The 20,064-nt window shown below is 44.1% G+C and overlaps 1 protein-coding gene across 2 annotated transcripts in view; it reads right to left on the minus strand.

Annotated features, from left to right (window-relative positions):
• RPTOR (regulatory associated protein of MTOR complex 1) overlaps nt 1-20,064 on the minus strand; it is a 438,354-nt gene that overhangs the window by 372,836 nt on the left and 45,454 nt on the right. The gene's annotated exons all lie outside the window — the stretch shown is intronic.

Raw genomic sequence — 20,064 nt, forward strand, 5'->3', positions numbered from 1 at the left:
TTGCTGGGAAGGTAACAGTGTTCTGTGTGCTTTTGGCGTTTAGTCATGCCAGCCACATGACCATGGAGACGTCTTCGGACAGCGCTGTCTCTTCGGCTTTGAAACGGAGATGAGTACCGTCCCCTAGAGCCGGAAATGACTAGCACGCATGTGCAAGGGAAACTTTACCTTTACTAAATCTTGTATTGTATATTTTAAATTTTACGTTATACAGTATGCCTTATTTTCATTGTGATGCTTCTGACATGAATAAACAAACAAATCAGAATCTAAAATCAAAACTGTAATTTGTTCTTCCTTATAGAGTATAAGTAAAGTGGCATTGGCAGAAATATGCAAAAACGGCTACCAAAGCAGAAAGGGGCTGAAACATTTTTTAAGTCTAGAGCCATGATGGTAAACCTATGGCATGCGTAGCTGTTGCCCCAGCTCAGCTCTACCATGTATGCGCTTACGTCCCCCACAGGCCAGCTGGTTTTTGGGTCTCTGCTGCACATGCACATGGGACTGGGCACATGTGGGAGACACACGTGCATGCATGGTAGTTGGGGGTCAGCGGGGGTCATCTGTGCATGTGTGGGGATCACATGTGCATGAGCTGGGGAGGAGGAGTCATGTGTGCATGTGCGGGGGTAGTGCAGGGGTTATATTTGTGGAAGGTAATATTTGTAAATATACAATGCTTTTCTGACCTAATCCAAATATGTTAAACGATACACAATGCAAAGCAATCTCTTGTTCTACTTTTCTCATATTTCATTGAAATTGAAGTCTCTGAAAAAGTCTATGGTCAGGTATAATCAAGGCTGCTACTGCAGTACAATAATGGAATTTATTTATTTGTTTGTTTATTTGTTTGTTTGTTTATTTGTTTATTTGTTTGTTAAATTTCTAGGCCGTCCAATCCTGGAGGACTCCGGGTGGCTTACAAAGAAAAAAAAGAAAGAAAAGCAAAATAAAAAAATAATTTAAAAATTCCCAACACGCATACATTTCTAATCGGGGCTGGACCTTTACAATAAGGTCAACAGCCCCAGGCCTGCCAGAACAGCCATGTTTTAACAGCTTTTCTGAAGGAACCTGGTATTAGAATAAATTGTGTTGAAATCAATACAAATTACAAGAAAGAAAAATACTTATCATGAAAAAGTATCCATAGTTAATAGTTTTTGAGAAAATATTTTAAAATCATAGCAAATAAAACCAAAGACTGGGTGGGGACGACTATGCATGGACTTTCAACAATTGTCTTTCCCTAAATTAACATCTATATTTCTTATTTCTACAACTCATTTTCTTACAGTTTCCTTTAATGATGCAATCTGGGTGCCAATTGCCATCAGACTACTTATACTACTATAATCCCTGTGGAGATATTTGTTCTAGTTGTAATTTTTGAACATAAGTTATATAACAGAAAAGAATCTAGTTTTTTTATGTTGTTTTTTATGTTTAAAAATAAAAAAAATATTGGGAAAAAAAGAATCTAGTTTGTATGTCTGTAAATTAAGCAAAACGTAGGTTTAGCTGATAATTGTAACCCTGTCAAAAGCAATAGCAATAGCACTTAGACTTATATACCGCTTCACTGTGCTTTACAGCCCTCTCTAAGTGGTTTACAGAGTCAGCATTTTACTGTCCTCAGAAGGCTGAGTCAACCTTGACCTTGGTGAGTTTCGAACTGCCAAATTGCAGTCAACCGGCAGTCAGCAGAAGTAGCCTGCAGTACTGCATTCTAAGTACTGCACCACCACGGCTCTTAATACTTCAGTTAGATTTTTATTTCCACTTCCATGACTCTTCCTTTGCCTAAAGAGGTTTGATCCACTCAAAAAATAAATAAATGCTGTTTATCACAGCAATACATCAACTTCAATGCTATGATCTCTGGAATCTTCTTCCCTTGAGGAAGAGGAAATAGGGCCCTGGTCCAGGACTGTTAAATATTACTGATTTTGTAATATACTAAATAAAGACAAGGAGGAGGTTAATATATGCCAATTTGATTTGGCAGCAAGTCATTTTAGATGATGCTGCATGGCGCCTTGAATAAAAAAAACATAATCACTTCTAACCTTTGTTACTGCAAACCATAGGAAAATCTCCTGCTTCACTTATATCTTTAAATCTAACAGTTATACAAGAGGAACAGTTCTTTATGAAGTTAAGGATCCTGTAAAAGAAGAGGAAATCTCTGTGCTTCATTTATTATTTTGATTGTGTCAGCCACATCAAGCTGTGGTGAGTGCTGAGAAAAATTGGAATCCCAGAATATCTCATTGTCCTCATGACAATATATAAGTCAGGAAGCCACAATGCAAACATATCATGGCGAAACAGACTGCTTCCGTGTTGGCAAAGGAGTGACAAAAGGTTATATGCTCTTCCATTATTTACCAAATCTATATGCTGAATATATTATTAAGTGAAGCCAGGTTGGAAGAAGACAAGGATGGTTTTAAAAATGGAAGAAGAAATATCAATAACCTGCATTAGGCGCATAACACAACTTTGATAGCTGAAAATGCAAGGGATCTGCAAATTCTAGTAATGGAATTAAAGAATAGTGAAAAAATGGGACTAAATTTAAATATAAAGATCAAACTAATGATAACAGTTAGAACAACTGGCCTTAAATTTGATGATGATGATGATGATGATGATGATGATGATGATGATGATGACGACGACGACGACGGTCAACCATGAACAATAAAGGATCAAGCAGTCAAGAAATATGCCAGTGACTAGGACTTGTACATGAAGGCCTTAGAAAAAGCATACAAATACCACGATGTGTTTATACCTATAAAGATCAGAATTCTGCAAGCCATGGTATTCTCTATGACACTCTGTGGAATTAAACTGGACTTTGAAGAAGCAGGATCAGAAGACTATTGATGCTTTTGAACTCTGGTATTGGAGAAGACTCATGAGAATATAAGGGATGCAACACCTATCTCCTGTTCATAACACAGTCCTTTCAGCTCCAAGTTCCAAGAAGGTTCCACATCCATTTGCACTATTCAGATGACCCTGCAGGCACAGTTAAGCCTCCAAGTGGCATCAACGACTCTCAGAAAGAGCGCTAATGACCAGATGACTGTAAAAAATATAAATCCTTCCATCCTCCACCATTCAGTCAGAACTGAAGAAGCTTCTTGGATGAGAAGCAAAAAATCTTCAAGAAAAAACAAAGGCCAGTTGCCTTTTGAAAAAGTAGCTTTGGGACAACCATGACCCAGATGTCTAAGAATCTCCATAGATGTGGATTGGTTCAGTTACAGAGACAATGGACACAATGAATACATCATTGGAAGACCTGGCAGACTAGGTTAGCGATACATCTTCCGGGGGGGGGATCTATCTGGTCACTAAGAATCAATAATGACTTGATGGCCCATAATCATTCAATGCAGTAATCAAAAGGGGGAAAGAGGGTTGTGCTCAGCACTCAAAGTCAACGTGAACACACTTAACACAAATAGAAAGGTAGAAAAGCTAACATTTATCTACATATTCAAAATAGTATGCTAAGTCATGAAGAAGGAGCTCACATATTTGTCCCTAGTTTCCTCAGCATGCTTTTATTTTCTTTGAGAATAGAGTTCAAGACTTTTCTCCAATACAGTACTGTGCTTCTGACAAAGTAAAGGTTTAAAAACTGGAGCCTTTCCAAATTATCCCCTGAAGCACCATGAGAAGTTTGTAAAAATGCATGCAAAGAGAGATTAATGAGATATAGTGCAAGTTCAGCCAAAAAAAAAAATCGTGTATTCTGAAATGTCAAGGGAAAATGTGTATTTTTAATGGAACCTATCTGACACCATGGACAAAAAAAGGATAAATTTAGTATTGATTGGAGAAGCTATAGCAGTAGCTCTAGGTAAAAGGAACAAAGAAAATGGAGCAGACATCTTTCCCTATTCACAGTGTTAAAATACTATTAACAATTTTCAACATCACAAATATCTGCTATTAGCCTAGTGCTTCCTCTCTCTATTCAGTTCATGCAAATAAGACTACTGAAGAAATTCTATTCAGTTCCAACAAATAATGAGTCAAAAGAAATCACAGAAGCAACAATCCATCATAAGGCCATGAAAGTTGCCTAATCTGAAAATGTCTTAAACAACAGCTCCACATCACAGAGCTGGATTACTTTTTTGCTCTCTTCAGGTTATCATTCAAAATTGAGATCAAGGTGATTGTCCATGTAATCTTACAGTGATTAATGAACACAATTTTTAATTGCTTAACAACTTGGATGTTCTTCCTAGTTTACTAAAATGTTCAGAAAATATGTAGAATAAATTGTAATGATGAATAAATGTATCAGGAAAGATTTGTAGTCAAACAGTTAAGTGGAAGGGATTAGCCAGAGAACACAAAAGAATGTTAAATGATAAAAAAGTGATTTCCTTTGTAATTCCAGTTATTAAAGCTTAGCTTTTTTTTTTTAAGTATAGTTGATTTCAGGTCAAATCAAGCAGTTTTGGGCATATGAAGTTTATATTATAGCCATTTCTTATTGTCTTCATGTTCTGTAACACTACATACACTGTTTGTTAATTGGTTAATCTGACAATAAAAACCAAATATTTGCTATAAATAACTAATTAGACAGTCAGACGGACGGATGGACACAGACAAATAGATTTTCTTACATACACACCTTAATAGACACAAAATTGTTGTTAAACAACAATGCTGTGCAACTCTTCGGATTCAAAAGGCATACAATTCTGAGAAAAGAATGTGTTTGCTATAAGGAGTTGCTAATAAGAACTATAAGCACCAATATGCATTCCACAGCATATTTTTTTCCTTTAAATCTAAAGTACTGCACAGGACTAAAAGATAAATATACATAGGCAAATAGAGATTGCTGAAGAGCTGAAGAAGCTTCTTGGATGAGAAGCAAATCATCTTCAAATAAAAAAAAATAGAAAGTCCAGTTGCCTCTTGAAAAAACATATTTAGAATATAGGGAAAGGGAATACTAATTAGAATAACCTACTGATGTTTTAGAGGGAGGATACAGTTTCTATTTATAGAAACTGGCAGTTCACATATGCATAGAATACTCTTTTAAAATACACTGTATGGACTGACCACTAGTAAATACACAGCATAACTGTTTAAATTAAAATATATTGCCATGGACACAGACAAAGTGGTGTGTTAATAAATAAATGTTTTCTGACTAATGGCTTTATTTTTGCAACCCTAACCATAGCACAAATATATTCTGTTAAGAGTTAAAAAACTGCAACAATGCATCAGTGATGAAGGATGAGGAGGAAGAAAGCATATATTTATACACATATAAATGTACATATACATATACATACATATATATTTACATACATACACACACATACACACAAACACATGAATGAGAGATGTGACTCTTCCCACAGTGATATAATTTTAAAATATTGGATACAAATATATTTTAACATTATAATAATCGTGCAACTGTTCATTTTTTAAAAAGTCAGGATTGTGATGGACCTTTTTATTGACAATGGAAAATCAATTACAATATCCTCCAAAGTGTAGTAAAATGGCTAATTTTGAATAGATGCTCATCACTAATAGGTTTTCTTTTATATTTTACTATAAATTTCAGTTATTTATTTTACTGTAGCAAAGGAAAAATGCACTGCATTTATTCTATTTCTCCTTGCATGAAAAATACTTTTTTTACATACGACTATTATATACTTGACAGATTAGGTTCCTAGGCAAGATGGAGATTTGCTGTCACTTCTGTGTCTATGACTGTACGTCTGAATGACTTTTAATGCACTGTGGAATTCTAATTCCATTGAAAGGACGAGAGCCAAATTTACCTTTGCTTTATAGTCACTCCATCTTCAAAAACCTCTGGAAAACCTTTCTGTGTTGCTTGCCTTAAGATTGATACACAGCTTCCATTCCACGTTGTATAAAAAGAAAGATTTCTACTGAATTACATTGGCATTCAACACATTTCTAATACCATTAAACAAGTTTTTGGTTCAGAGTGCCGGAGGGCATACATCCTTCTTAATGACATTTTCTACCTTATTATTGTGACATTTAACATGTGGTCATAAAGCAACCCCAAATAAAATATGGGTCTTTTTTTTTTCTATAAAAAGTAAAGGAAATATTATAGTAACACCAGCTATTGCCTGGAGGGAAATCAGGAGAGACACTACTGCTTGACAGCGTATACAGAGGAAACAGAACTGTATACTGCACATCTTCATTAGGACATAGCTATATATTTTAATTTTAATTCCAGAAAGAATAGATTTAAGGCGAGCAAATCCTTAGAGAGCAAATAGAGAGCAAGAACACAGTGCAGGAATCCACTGGCAGGGAGTAGATTCTGCAAAGAGAAGCCACTATTTCTCTAAGTCCTATCAAGCTGGGACATTCAAAATGGCAGTCAAGGAGTGACTTTTTTATCTTTTTGCTGAGAATTTATATTTTATTTGTTTCCCTTTCATTTCAATGGCTTCAATGGCAGAAAAAATAATTCTGTCACCTCCAAGACTAACGCTTCTTTCACACTGTCTGGGACATATTGGAGAAACAAAGAGATTAGAATGTAATCCATACCTGTCTTGTTTCTGCACATACAATACATGCAGGCACACGTACGCACAGAGCAAAAAAATATAAGAGGAGATTCCCAACATCACACAGAAGCGGCCTCCCACTGCAGAAAGAAAGCCTCAATGATGCAGGAGGAAGCCTAAACATGCCAATGTTTCTCAGAAGTATTCTCCGATGGCTTTTGGTTTTTTTCCTACCACGGTTGTTAAAATGTTATCTAAAATAAACATCACACAGAGTAGTACCAGTAAAAGGGAGTGAAGCTCCAACACCAGTATACTTTTGTTGCAAAACCCTTGCCTTTCTTTCTCTTCTTATATTACATATTACATCAGTGGTGGGATTTTAAAAAAAATACTGCCAGTTCTGTGGGCATAGCTTGGCTTGGTGGGCATGGCTTAGTGAGCATGGCAGGGGAAGGATACTGTAAAATCTCCATTCCCTCCCCACTCCAGGAGAAGGATACTGCAAAATCCCCATTTCCTCCTGATCAGCTGGGACTCAGGAGGCAGAGAATAGATGTGGGAGGGGGCCAGTCAGAGGTGGTATTTACTGGCTCTCCAAACTACTCAAAATTTCCGCTACCGGTTCCCTAGAACTGGTCAGAATCTGCTGAATACCACTTCTGTGTTACATGATGAAAATCCTGGTGCACAGACAGCATGGAATGAAGTAACATCATACCTTACTGCTCCTCCTGTCATTGGCTTTTGGAATGCAGATGTGATGGACACTCAAACTATTGTCTCTTCCACTTTTCACAGCAAAATGACTACAGAAGGAATCTTGACATTTTGCTAGCATTCTTTTGTTTGGTTAGCAAACAGTAGCCAGCTGGTGCAAAACATGTTCAAATCCTCTTGGACAATGAAAAATTGTGCAGAGCAACATTATTGAGCCGGTTATCTGCTACCTACATGGCACACTGAGCAAACAAGTACAGATTGAAAAATATTGCAATACAAAACTTTAGGAAGAGGTGATCGACATGCTAAGTCAAGGGGAAAGACAAGAGTCATTGCAACTGCATCTTAGAGCACTGATTTCTACAAACTTAAAATGAAGGTTGTTAAAATTCTCCAGCCACTGGAGTTACTCCACTGTTATTTTAAAAAATGTGTTTGTGGGATTTAGACTGAGCTCTTAAAAGCAAGTAGAAATCTACAGTTACTGCCACAAAGCTGAACAAACATGCATAAAATTATAAGCCATTGTTAACATCTTTGCAGTAAATGCCAAAGTTTCTTTTTAAATCCTTTAAATCCAACTGCATTAAATTTGATGTTGCAGTAACTTTATGGGCTAAGAAAATAAAGCAAATCTTTATAAATAAATAAATACGGTTACTAAAACAAAACTATCCAGACAATGCCAAAAGGAAAGTCTCTGTGCTGCTGTATTTTTTTTTAATAAGTAACTTGTATTTATTAAAGGACTGCATTGGTTTGATGTAGCATTTTGTTCATACTGTTAAGATACTTTATCTTATTAAAGCCAATGAAGCACAAAACATTTCTCTAAGCAATGTTAGTCATACTGAAAAATACAATGAAATAACTGAACTTTGAATGATAATAGCATTTAGAAAGTGAGGAGACTTTTCCCTCATCTGATAAGATTAACTGACCAAAATCACATTTTCTCTTTTTAGCCTCGAGTACTGTTTTCAGAAACCATATTTTGAGGCCTAAAAAAGAAACTTTATTAATTAAAATTGTTTATCCCACCTTTATTACTTTTATGAATAACTGAAGGCAGCAAATTTATCTAATAATCCTACCTCCTCCTATTTTCCCTGCAACAAGAACCCTGTGAGGTAGGTTGGGCTGAGAGTGAGTGACTGGCCCAAAGTAACCCAGCTGACTTTCATGCCTAAAGCAGGACTAGAATTCACAGTCTCCTGGTTTCTAGGCCCACACCTTAACCATTACCACAAACCAGCTTAATGCCATTAAGATATTACTGATGGATTTATTAAGCTTTTTTTATTTATCTGCCACTGTAAGAAACTTCCAGGGAAGAAATGGAGGACAGAAAAAGTTCTGCTAAAAACAGAACTGACAGCCAGGAGAATATGGAGAGCTAATAAGTAGACTGGTTCCACTCTGGACAGGAAGAGGATTTGTGCTTGTCCACAAGTACTTTAGATAGCTGCTCCTCACAAGGAAACCGCACAAGCTCTGAGAGACAAGGGAATAGCCAACAGCCATCTTGCTAAAAGCATGGTCGGCGCCTTTGAAAGAACACTGGGTTTGCATATTTCCTTTACTAATCACTTTCAGAAACTGATTGTTAGCTGCTTTTCAGCTGTTAGGAACTCTTAGACTAAGGTGACCAGATTTTCAGATTGGAAAAGAGGGACGCCTTTGACCGGGGGGGGGGGGGGGGGGGGGGGCTTGATTAAAAACAATTTTTTTTGTCAAAAGGTCACCACAGGACACTGAAACCAGCATAAATACAAATCTGTTGCCAAACAAAATTTTGATCACGTGACCATGAGGATGCTGCAACGGTCGCTAAGTGTGAAAAATGGTCGCAACGGTCGCTAAGTGTGAAAAATGGTCAGCAGTCACTTTTTTCAATGCCATTGTAACTTTGGTCACTAAATGTTTTCCCCCTCCTCGAGACTCCTCACTTCTTCCTTCATTCCTCTTGCTTATCTACCTTCACCTTATCTGTCTTCTGCTCTTTCCCTCTCTTCCTTCCTTTCTCCTTCCATCCTCTCTTCTTTCCTCACTCACTCCCTTCCTCCTTTTTTCTCTTCCTTCCTCCTTCCATTCTTTCAGCTTCATTTCTTTTGCCTATCTACCTCTGTCTTTCTGCTCTTTCCATTTCTCTCTTCCTCTTCGCTTCTGTTCCTTCCTCCTTCCCTCCTTTCCTATTTCTTCCTTCTTCCTTCTTTCTGCCTATCTACCTTCACCTTCTCTGTCTTTCTGCTCTTTCTCTGTCTTCCCCTTTCCTCCCTCGCTCCCTTCTTTCCTTTCTAGTTCCATCTTTTCTTCTTTCCTCTCTCCCTCTTTTTCTTTTTTCCTTCCTTCCTCCTTCCTCTTGCCTATCAACTTTTTTTATTTTTTTTTGTTACATAGAGGACACATACCCACAACAATAAAAACAAAACAAAACAAAAAGAAAAAAACCCATCATCACATATAGCATGTCATTTGGTTACAAGTGTTTTAACATTTATCATTCTTATACATTTATTATTTCATTTAACAGGTTATAATATACAGTTTGGGTTGCTTTGTTTACCATCCCTTCCTCCTGTTATAACACCACCTTATTTTCCCTTTCTTTTCTCCCTTCCTCCCTTCTCTACTTTCTTCCTTCCTGCTCTCCTTTCCCTTCCTTCTTCCTGTACCTTTCTCCTACTCCTGCTCTTCCTCATCCCCTTCCTACCCTCTCTCCTCCTCTTTCTCTCCTTTCCATCCTCCTCTCCTTACCTCTTTCTTTTCACCCTCTCTCCCTTCTCTACTTTCTTCCTTCCTCCTCTCCTTCCCCTTCCTTCTTCCCTTACCTCTCCTTTGCTCCTGCTCTTCCTCTTTCCCTTCCTACCCTCTCTCCTTCCTTTTCTCTCCCTTCCATCCTCCTTTCCTTTCCCTTTCCTTTCTCCCTCCCTCCCTTCTCTACTTTCCTCCTTCCTCCTCTCCTTCCCTTCCTTCTTCCCTTACCTTTCTCCTACTCCTGCTCTTCCTCTTCCCCTTTCTACCCTCTCTCCCCCTCTTTCTCTCCTTTCCATCCTCCTCTCCTTACCTCTTTCTTCTTTCCCCCATCTTCCTTTCATTCTCTCCTCCTTTCTCCCTTTCTCCGAACTCCCTTTCTGGGAGTTGAAGTCCACACACTTTCAAGTCTCCAAGGTGGAGAAAGATTGGTCTATCTAATTAATATAATTATTTCTCCCTCTCTTTTTCACTCTCTCTCCAGCGCACACACGCAAATGCATAGGGCAGCCCACCTCACACACAGGTAACTCCGGGCGGCTTACGGGAAGAGGACAGCCGACCACTCACCCACGCGGGGGGGGGGCAGGATTTCGCCAAGAAAAGTTAATTTTCCTGCGAAAGGGGCCGGCAGCCTCTCAGCTCTTCCCGGCCGGGGAGACCTCCACCCACTTCCACTCCTGCGACCCTCCTCCCGCCTCCTCGGAGCTTCAAGCAAGCTAACTGGGAAGGCCGGGGAAGAAGAAGAAGCGGCGGCGCGAGTTCTAAACTGCCAGCATGACTTTGAAAGGGCTGGATTGCCTTCCGCGCGGGCCGACGTGGAAGGCAAGCGGCAAGCCAGCCCTTCAAACTCATGCCGGCACTTTAGCGTGCCCCTCGGCCGCCATTCAGCGAAAGATGTTTCGCTGAATGGCGGGCGAGTTCTAAACTGCCGGCATGACTTTGAAAGGGCTGGATTGCCTTCCGCGCGGGCCGACGTGGAAGGCAAGCGGCAAGCCAGCCCTTCAAACTCATGCCGGCACTTTAGCGTGCCCCTCGGCCGCCATTCAGCGAAAGATGTTTCGCTGAATGGCGGGCGAGTTCTAAACTGCCGGCATGACTTTGAAAGGGCTGGATTGCCTTCCGCGCGGGCCGACGTGGAAGGCAAGCGGCAAGCCAGCCCTTCAAACTCATGCCGGCACTTTAGCGTGCCCCTCGGCCGCCATTCAGCGAAAGATGTTTCGCTGAATGGCGGGCGAGTTCTAAACTGCCGGCATGACTTTGAAAGGGCTGGATTGCCTTCCGCGCGGGCCGACGTGGAAGGCAAGCGGCAAGCCAGCCCTTCAAACTCATGCCGGCACTTTAGCGTGCCCCTCAGCCGCCATTCAGCGAAAGATGTTTCGCTGAATGGCGGGCGAGTTCTAAACTGCCGGCATGACTTTGAAAGGGCTGGATTGCCTTCCGCGCGGGCCGACGTGGAAGGCAAGCGGCAAGCCAGCCCTTCAAACTCATGCCGGCACTTTAGCGTGCCCCTCGGCCGCCATTCAGCGAAAGATGTTTCGCTGAATGGCGGGCGAGTTCTAAACTGCCGGCATGACTTTGAAAGGGCTGGATTGCCTTCCGCGCGGGCCGACGTGGAAGGCAAGCGGCAAGCCAGCCCTTCAAACTCATGCCGGCACTTTAGCGTGCCCCTCGGCCGCCATTCAGCGAAAGATGTTTCGCTGAATGGCGGGCGAGTTCTAAACTGCCAGCATGACTTTGAAAGGGCTGGATTGCCTTCCGCGCAGGCCGACGTGGAAGGCAAGCGGCAAGCCAACACTTCAAAGTCGTGCCGGCAGGCAGGGCTGGAGCGAGCGAGCGAGCGTGCTCCGTCCCGGTGGGTGCATGAGCGGAGCACTTTTCCAGCGCTCCTGTGCCTGGAGAGCTCCCTCTGCATATGAGTCCGGGATCCACCGTTTGCGCTCCCTTGCTCTGCCTCGCCACCCGCCTTCCCTATCTAGGGACTCCTCCAGCAGAAATAGCAGAGTCGCGTCGAGCGCCGCTCTGCCTTTCTCTGCGCTCTTCCCGCCCGGACGCCCAGAGCCTCCCAGCCCGCCCGGCCCGGGGTGAGTCAGCTGCAGTGCAGCAGGCGGCGATCCCGCCACCCCCCCCTCACTCGCCCCGCCCGTCACTTACTCTGAGTTCGGAGAAGAAGCGGCGGCCCCAGGTGGCACTTTTCGCAGAGGTTTTCCCACAGCTTGTCCGGAAGTGGAGCTGGAAAGGCGAGCTCGCTCCCCGCTCACTCTCTACGCTACCCCGCCCATGCGAGCGGCAACGGATGGGCGGGGGACTCATGCGGCATGCTAAGCGGACTCCAGCCAATCAGTGAGCTGGCGGGGATGGAAAACTTTAAGCACGCCGCGTTTTCCATCCCAGCCAGCTCACTGATTGGCTGGAGTCCAGGCCAATCCAATCAGTGAGCGGCAGGTTGGGCTGGCTTAAATTTGTAGGTAGGTAGGATAGAGAACAGAACGATGAGCCAGCCCAGCAAGCTAGCAGCTGATGGGCGGGAGCTGCGAGCGCCAAAAAAAGCGTGCTTTTTAAAAAAGCGTGCGGGACACGGGAAAATGCATTAAAAAGCGGGGGTGTCCCGCCAAAAGCGGGACGTCTGGTCACCTTATCTTAGACTGAAACATTTTACAGCATTGGATGAGTTTCCTTGAATCTTTAGAAAGAGAAAATTTAAATACAGCTAGTTCTCGACTTACAACTGATTAGCAACCATTTGATGTTACAATGCTACTTATGATGCAGTACCCCCTACTCAGCTACCAGCCTGCTTTTATGTCTATTCACCATGACCCTGTTTTATGACATTTTATTTTGCTGGAAACCAGCATTTACTTCCGGTTTCCAGTAAAAAAAACCTTCCACTGAGGACAACAAATCATAAGTCAAGGACTAACTGTTCAAGTTTACAGAGTTAAAAATAATGGAATAAACAGCAACAAATGAAAAAGTAATTTTCATTTTAGAAAGTTACAAATGGACTAAGGGTACAGATAAATTTGAAATAAGATCTTGGAATTAATTATAAAGAATCCTTCTTTATTATTTTTAAAAATATAATTATTTTTAAAAACATAATAAGATAAGCCTTTAAAAACTGGACACTAGAAAGAACTAGAATTAACTAAATATTGCCATTAAAGCAGTGGTGAAATTCAATTTTTTTTCCTAACGGTTATGTGGGCATGGCAGGGGAAGGATACTGCAAAATCTGCATTCCCACCCCACTCCAGGGGAAGGATACTGCAAAATCTCAATTCCCACTCCACTCTGGGGCCAGCCAAAGGTGGTATTTGCCGGTTCTCCAAACTACTCAAAATTTCCGCTACCGGTTCCCCAGAACCTGTCAGAACCTGCTGAATTTCACCCCTGTGTTAAAGGAGAAAAATACTCAGATTTAGCCTACAAATACAGAAGAAAGCAAAACATTTTTACATTGAACATGTTAAAATGTATTTTGACCCAGAAGTTGAAGAGGTTTGCCTGTGTTTAAAAGATGTTATGGAAGATGAACAAGTTTTACCTGACAAGATTAATTTGAAAGTAGATTTTAAAGAGACAGGCTATAAGAATGACATTGAAAAACATGTTTCATTGAACATACAAAAGAAACTAGCTGATATGTTAATAATTAAAAATAATTAAATACAAATAATAAACCAAGAGACTGATCTGAATAGTTTTCCTATTAAAAAATGAAAAGATATCAAGCTTCAGGATATTATTTAAAGGAATTAAAATTAAGATAAAATTAAGAGCTGGGATGACGCAGTGGTTAGAATGCGGTACTGCAGGCTATTTCAGCTGATTGCTAGCTGCAGTTCAGCAGTTCAAATCTCACCAGCTCAAGGTTGATTCAGCCTTCCATCCTTCTGAGGTGGGTAAAATGAGAACCCAGATTGTTGGGGGCAATATGCGGACTCTGTAAAACTGCTTAGAGAGGGCTGTAAAAGCACTATGAAGCAGTATATAAGTGCTATTGCTATTACTATTAAGATGGTTAGAAGTAAAAAGAAGAAATATAAAGTTGGTATAAAGCATGTTATTTCAACTTACCAGAGAACAGATTTTGTTTTCACTAGGGTTGTTTGAGGCTAGTTTTCTAAGGCAAAATGCAGCATGCTTTCTAACTTTCAAATCAAATACAACATTTTACACTAATCAGCAATGATTATATCCTACCAGATATAAAGTGACAACAGATAAACCAAGATGGGGATGTTTGCCCTTTTTATTGTAATTAGAAATCTTGAAGGAAAATTATAGGTATGTTTTATTAAATGATATAAAACCCAAATCATAATATACAAACCCACACAGTTTAACTTAAAATAGCATAATCTGGAAAGAAAGGTTTGTGTAGCAATTATAAACTGGGAGATTGAATTCTGTCCCAACCTGAGGCATGGAATCAGCTGGGTAACTTTGAGCCAGTCACTCTCTCTCAGCTCTAAGAGAAAGGCAATGGCAAATCACTTTCAAAAATGCACCTTAGGGACTAGTCCAAATAGTCAGAAAAAGCCTGACATTCCGGAAAAAAACCATTTCTGTGTATTTTATATGATGACATTCTTGATAATGCACAATAAAATGAATGTTGAATAAACATTCAATAAATATTGATTATTAAATAAAGATCGGGGGACTCAGGTTAGTCGCCCCCCTGAAAAAACTGCGAATGGTGGGGTGATGGCCGAGAGAAAACTGACCTACAGGGGCCAGGATGGTAGAAAGCACGGACACCTGACGACGAAGAGTGTTAGGCGTCAAACCCTTCTCAAGGCCGTCTTGCAGAAAGTCCAGAATGACAGGAACCGAAGCTGAAGAAGCTGAAACACCTCTGGAAGCATGCCAGGCAACAAAAGCCCTCCAGGTAGCATCGTAAATTCGAGGCGTGGAAGGGCGATGTGACGCCTGGATGGTGCAGATCACCTTGGTAGAAAGGTTGTCCTTGCTCAAGAGATCCCTCTCAACTGCCAGACAGCTAGTTGTAGCCACTGGGGCTCTGGATGAAGAAGGGCCCCCTGGCAGAGAGAAATCTCGTGTGGAGGAATCTGCCACGGATCTTGGACGGACAGACTCACCAGATTGGCAAACCAGGTCCTCCTGGGCCAAAAGGGAGCTACCAGAAGGATCTCTGCTGCCTCCGCCAGGATCTTCCTGATGACTCTGGGAAGAAGAGGTAACGGTGGAAAGGCGTAGAGCAGCTCCTTCGGCCAAGGGCAGTGCAGAGCATTTACCCCCTCGGCCCTTGGGTCGTGAAATCTGGTGAAAAACCTGGGAAGATGAGAGTTGGCCGCTGTTGCGAACAGATCCACCTGGGGGCAACTGAACCTCTGAACTATGCGTTGGAACAGATGTGGGTGCAGGCACCATTCTGAGTGGTTGACAGTTGCCCTGCTCAACACGCCTGGGTGTTCACGATGCCGGAGATGTGCTCTGCCTGTATGGACAGTAGATGGATCTCTGCCCACCGACCTAGGTCGTCGGCTTCCGACATCAAGGACCTGGACCGTGTGCCCCCCTGGTGGTTGATGTGCACCTTCGTCGTGACTTTGTCCGTCAGCACCCTCATGTGGTGACCCTGAATGCCCATCTGAAATCAAAGCAGGGCCAACTGGACCACTCTCAGCTCCAACCAGTTGATGCTGTGCGATGCCTCGGCCGAGGACCACCTGCCCTGAGCTATCTGGTTGCGGAAGTGAGCCCCCCAACCATACAGACTGGCATCCATTGTGATGGTGAGCCGGGTTGGCTCCTTGAACGGAGACCTCTTCTTCAGGGCAGGAGACAACCACCACCTGAGCAAGTGACGCACCCTCTCGGAGACCGGTACGAGTCTTGGTGAGCTGCTCTCATTGGCCCTTTGATAGGGCAGAAGGAGCCACTGGAGGGGACAAGAATGAAGATGTGCCCACGGAATGATGGACAGGCACGAGATCATCTTGCCCAGGAGCTGAGATAGCTGAATGATCTTGGCACGAGATCGCTGTATCTGCATGACCATCTCCCTGAGGGTCGCCACCCGCTCTGGTGATAGGAAGACCTGGCAGGCAACAGTATCGATGACGGCTCCTAGATGCTGCAGCCTGGTGGTTGGGTGAAAGTGGCTCTTTTCCAAGTTGATGGAGAACCCGTGACTCCAAAGAACGTGCATCGTGTACTGCAGATCCCTGACCGCCTGCTGGGGGGGATGATGACTGGATGATGACATCGTCTAGGTAGCAGTGCAGCCGCACCGGTCACGACCTGAGGAATGCTGCCACAGCTGCAAGGACCTTGGTGAAAGTCCTGGGGGCCGATGATAGGCCGAACAGCATGGCCGGTACTGGTAGTGCTGACCGGCGTAAGTGAACCTCAGGTATCTGCAGTGGGCTTTGCGGATGGGTACGTGGAGGTGGGCCTCTTTTAGGTCTATGGAGGTTAAGATGTCTCCCAGCCTGATGCAGCCCAGGATAGACTGGAGGGACTGCATCTTGAACCTCCGATAGGTGACATGATAATTTAACCTCTTTAGATCTAGGATCCCCCTCCATCCTCCGGAGCTTTTGGGTAACAGAAACAGGATGGAGTAAAACCCTATCCCCTCCTGACCAGGTGGAACCGGCTCTATGGCCCTGATCTCCCTGAGATATCTTACTTCCTGTTCCATGAGGGATCTTTTGACTGGACACGACGGAACGGGGCACCTGATGAAATGACAGGGAGGAAGAGAGAGGAACTCCCAGATCATTTGTAAGACCCACTGGTCCGACGTGACCTGCTCCCATTGGGCATGAAACAATTGGAGCCGCCCTCCTATGGGAGCTGACTCCCGACAGTCACTTATACTTTCTGAAAGGGCGGGAGCCAGATCCCCCCTGAAAGGGACATCTGGAGTAATACTGTTGGCGACCTCTATCCTGAAAGGGCTGACGGTCCTGGGGCCTGTACGCCTGCTAGTTGAATGGCCGATGCGACAGAGCGGAACTGGAGGAAGGTTCCGTGTTCCGAAAGGTCTGCCTCCTGTAGGAGTAAAAGCCCTTCTTGTCGGATTTCTTAGAAACCGATGGCATCACCTTCTTTTTGTCCTTATTTTCCACTAGGACTGGATCCAGGACCTCCCCGAAAAGCTTGAATCCTTTGAAAGGGGCAGAAAACAACTTCCACTTGGAACGCATGTCTACGTTCCAGTGCCTCAGCCACAAGAGACGCCTGGTGATAACATTTGAAGCCAGGGCCCGAGAAGTGAACTTAGCCGCACTGAGGGTGGCATCGGCTGTATATTCAGTGGCCGCCATGATTTTGTTAATCTCCTGTCTCAACTTGGTATCCTTAACTTGAACCCTCGCCATTAACTGCCTCAACCAGAGGAGAGCAGCCCTGGAAAGAAAGGAAGCCGAGGCGGACGTCTTAATCGCCCATGCAGCTGCCTGCTGCGTTTTATGACAGGCATTCTCAGATTTCTTATCCTCAGCTTTAAGACCCTCTAAAAGATCAGGCAGAAGCACTGACGTTGAGGTGAGGGCCGCTACCAGAGGACTGATAGGCGGCAGCTTAAGCAAATCCTCCAAGCTGGCATTTACAGTGTACAGCTTCTTATCATTGCTAGAGGGGGTAGCCATGGTAGCTGGCTGGGCCCATTGTTTCTGAACCAAATTAAGAAATATTTTGGGAATAGGAATGATCTCCTGGACCGAGACAGGTTCCTCAAACAAATCCCCAGACAAGTCATCCAGTTCAGCAGGAGCCTGAACAGGTGAAGTGGACCCCATACGGGTAGCCAACTTGGCCTTGTCCAAAATGGTTTTGAAATTGGCAATGTTAAATAGCCCCGAAGAAGTGGGCTTTTGAGCCGCAGCACCTTCCTCCCCCGAGAATTCAGCCTCCTGAACAGGAAGAATATCATCCCCCTCATCCCAGTCCAAATCCTCGGAACCCGAAGAGGAATGGGGGGAATGAAAGGGACGTGGAGGAGATGCGACCACTGGAACTGACTGGGGCTCTAGATGCTTAGCCTTGCGGGTGCGTTTGCCCTTGTGCAACATGCCCGCTTCGATGCCCTGGGAAATGGCTGTTAATAACTTCCTGCATCTCCACTGAAAGGTCAGGCCCAAGATCCTCCATGGGGCGAGCCCTGGGTTTGGGCCTGGGAAGCGGATGTTGAGGGGCCAAGGGACCCGGGGCAGGGCCTTCCTCCAGATCCAAAGGGCAAGCAAAAAGATCAGCCTGATCTACCATCGAAGGCCCTGGTGATACTGTCCTAGACATGGAAGCCGTAGGGGAAAACTCCCGGCCCTCATCCTCGCTGTCTGAAACAGGCCTTGGCTGGGCTGGAGGAACCTCCATGGCGGGTTCCTCAGGAGACACCGATTGGGAGGATTGTGCTTGGTGCTGGGCCTTGGAGAATTGCTTTTCAAGGGCCTTCTGGTGACGCAATGCATGCTTGTCTGACCCTGATCCCTGCTTAGGCCCGGGCCTGGAATACGGTTTGGAGCACCTGATGGCCTCCCTGACAGCCATGCCAGCCTGCCTGGAGAAAGCCCTGGAGGAACCCCCTGCCTGGATGGAATCCTCGGGAACCTGCTCAGCCATATAGTAAAACGGTGGGCCAAATGATAAGTGGCTACCTCCACTTACCACCTTGCAAAAGCCCTGCAAACCAACAGACGCTCTGAAGAGACGTGGGGTGTGTGTCGCAGCACCAATATCCAGCAGTTGGAATAAAGCATAAGCGTTAACAGCTTCCAGTGCTGCAGGAATGAAGGTTTGTGGCCAGCGGCCCCAATCCTTGCTGTTCAGGTGGAAGGGAAACACGCCAAATTGCCAGCCAGGCCGGACAAAGAATGGTTCCTTGCGGCTCCTGCTGCGAATCAGGCTGCAGGCAGCTGCGGCACTAGGTTTAAAGTAGAAACTGAAACTGCAAATAGCTCCAAAATGACAGCCGGAAAGGAATTAATTACTTTAAAAGTTGCCACCAAGCAATCCGGAGCTCTGAGGCACCGCACCTGCACGCCGGCTACCCTAGGCACGGACGCCAACCACAAGAGCCTCAGCGGGGCTTCCCCCTCCCCAGAGGGGATCGCAACAGCGCTGGCGTCGGAACTCCGACCTGTGCGCTTGCCCCAGCAGCTGCCTGCGTTCCGACGCCGGAGGAACGAAGAGTGAGCCTAGAGTGTAAATGAACGAAATAAAGCTTAAATACACTCACTCAGCCTGTTCACACTTTAAACTAAGTAATACTCACAATAAAAAGCTCAAGAGAGTCCAAGCTAAGTAATAGAAATAAAGAGAAACTCTAAGCGTGTCCTACTGGGTTAGCTGAATTGAAAAAATTGGGATATTCAGCACCAGAGGCGTGGGTTAAAGTTTCAATTCAGTTCTGTGCAGTTTGGCTGTATTTAACCCTTGCTTGGACTCTCCTGAGCAGTGCCCTGGAAAACGAGGCACTCCTGGTCCCTGAACTCGCACCCCTTGAGCAAGGCTGGAGACAGCCACCACTTGAGGCAAATCAGTACATGAGGAGTGGCCTCAACCTTGGTCAGTGAGCTGCTGGTGTTGGCTCTCTGGAATGGTAGGAGTCGTCACTGCAGAGTCCTGGCGTGCAACCATGCCCACAGTACTACCTCGATGCAGGATATGAGTTTCCCCAACAAGCTGGATAGAAGAGCTATGGGAACATAATGGTCCCTATGGACCTGCCTAATCATCTTAACCAAATTGGCCCTGTGGTCTGGGAAGAGAAAAACCTTTCCTGCACGGGAGTCTATGATGGCCCCTAAATAGAGGATTCTAGTTGACGGGGTGAGGGAACTCTTTTCAAAGTTGACGGAGAACCCAAGCCCTTGAAGGGTGTCCACGACCTGCCAGAGGCCCGCCCTCGTCTGACCTGGAGATGCCCCCTGGATGAGGACGTCATCCAGGTAGCAATGCAACCTAATGGGAAAGCCCCTTAGTTAGGCTGCCACCACCGCCAATACCTTGGTGAATGACCTAGGTGCAGAGG

Source organism: Thamnophis elegans, chromosome 2 (assembly GCF_009769535.1).
Source record: "Thamnophis elegans isolate rThaEle1 chromosome 2, rThaEle1.pri, whole genome shotgun sequence".
In the NCBI taxonomy this organism is placed as follows: domain Eukaryota; kingdom Metazoa; phylum Chordata; class Lepidosauria; order Squamata; family Colubridae; genus Thamnophis; species Thamnophis elegans.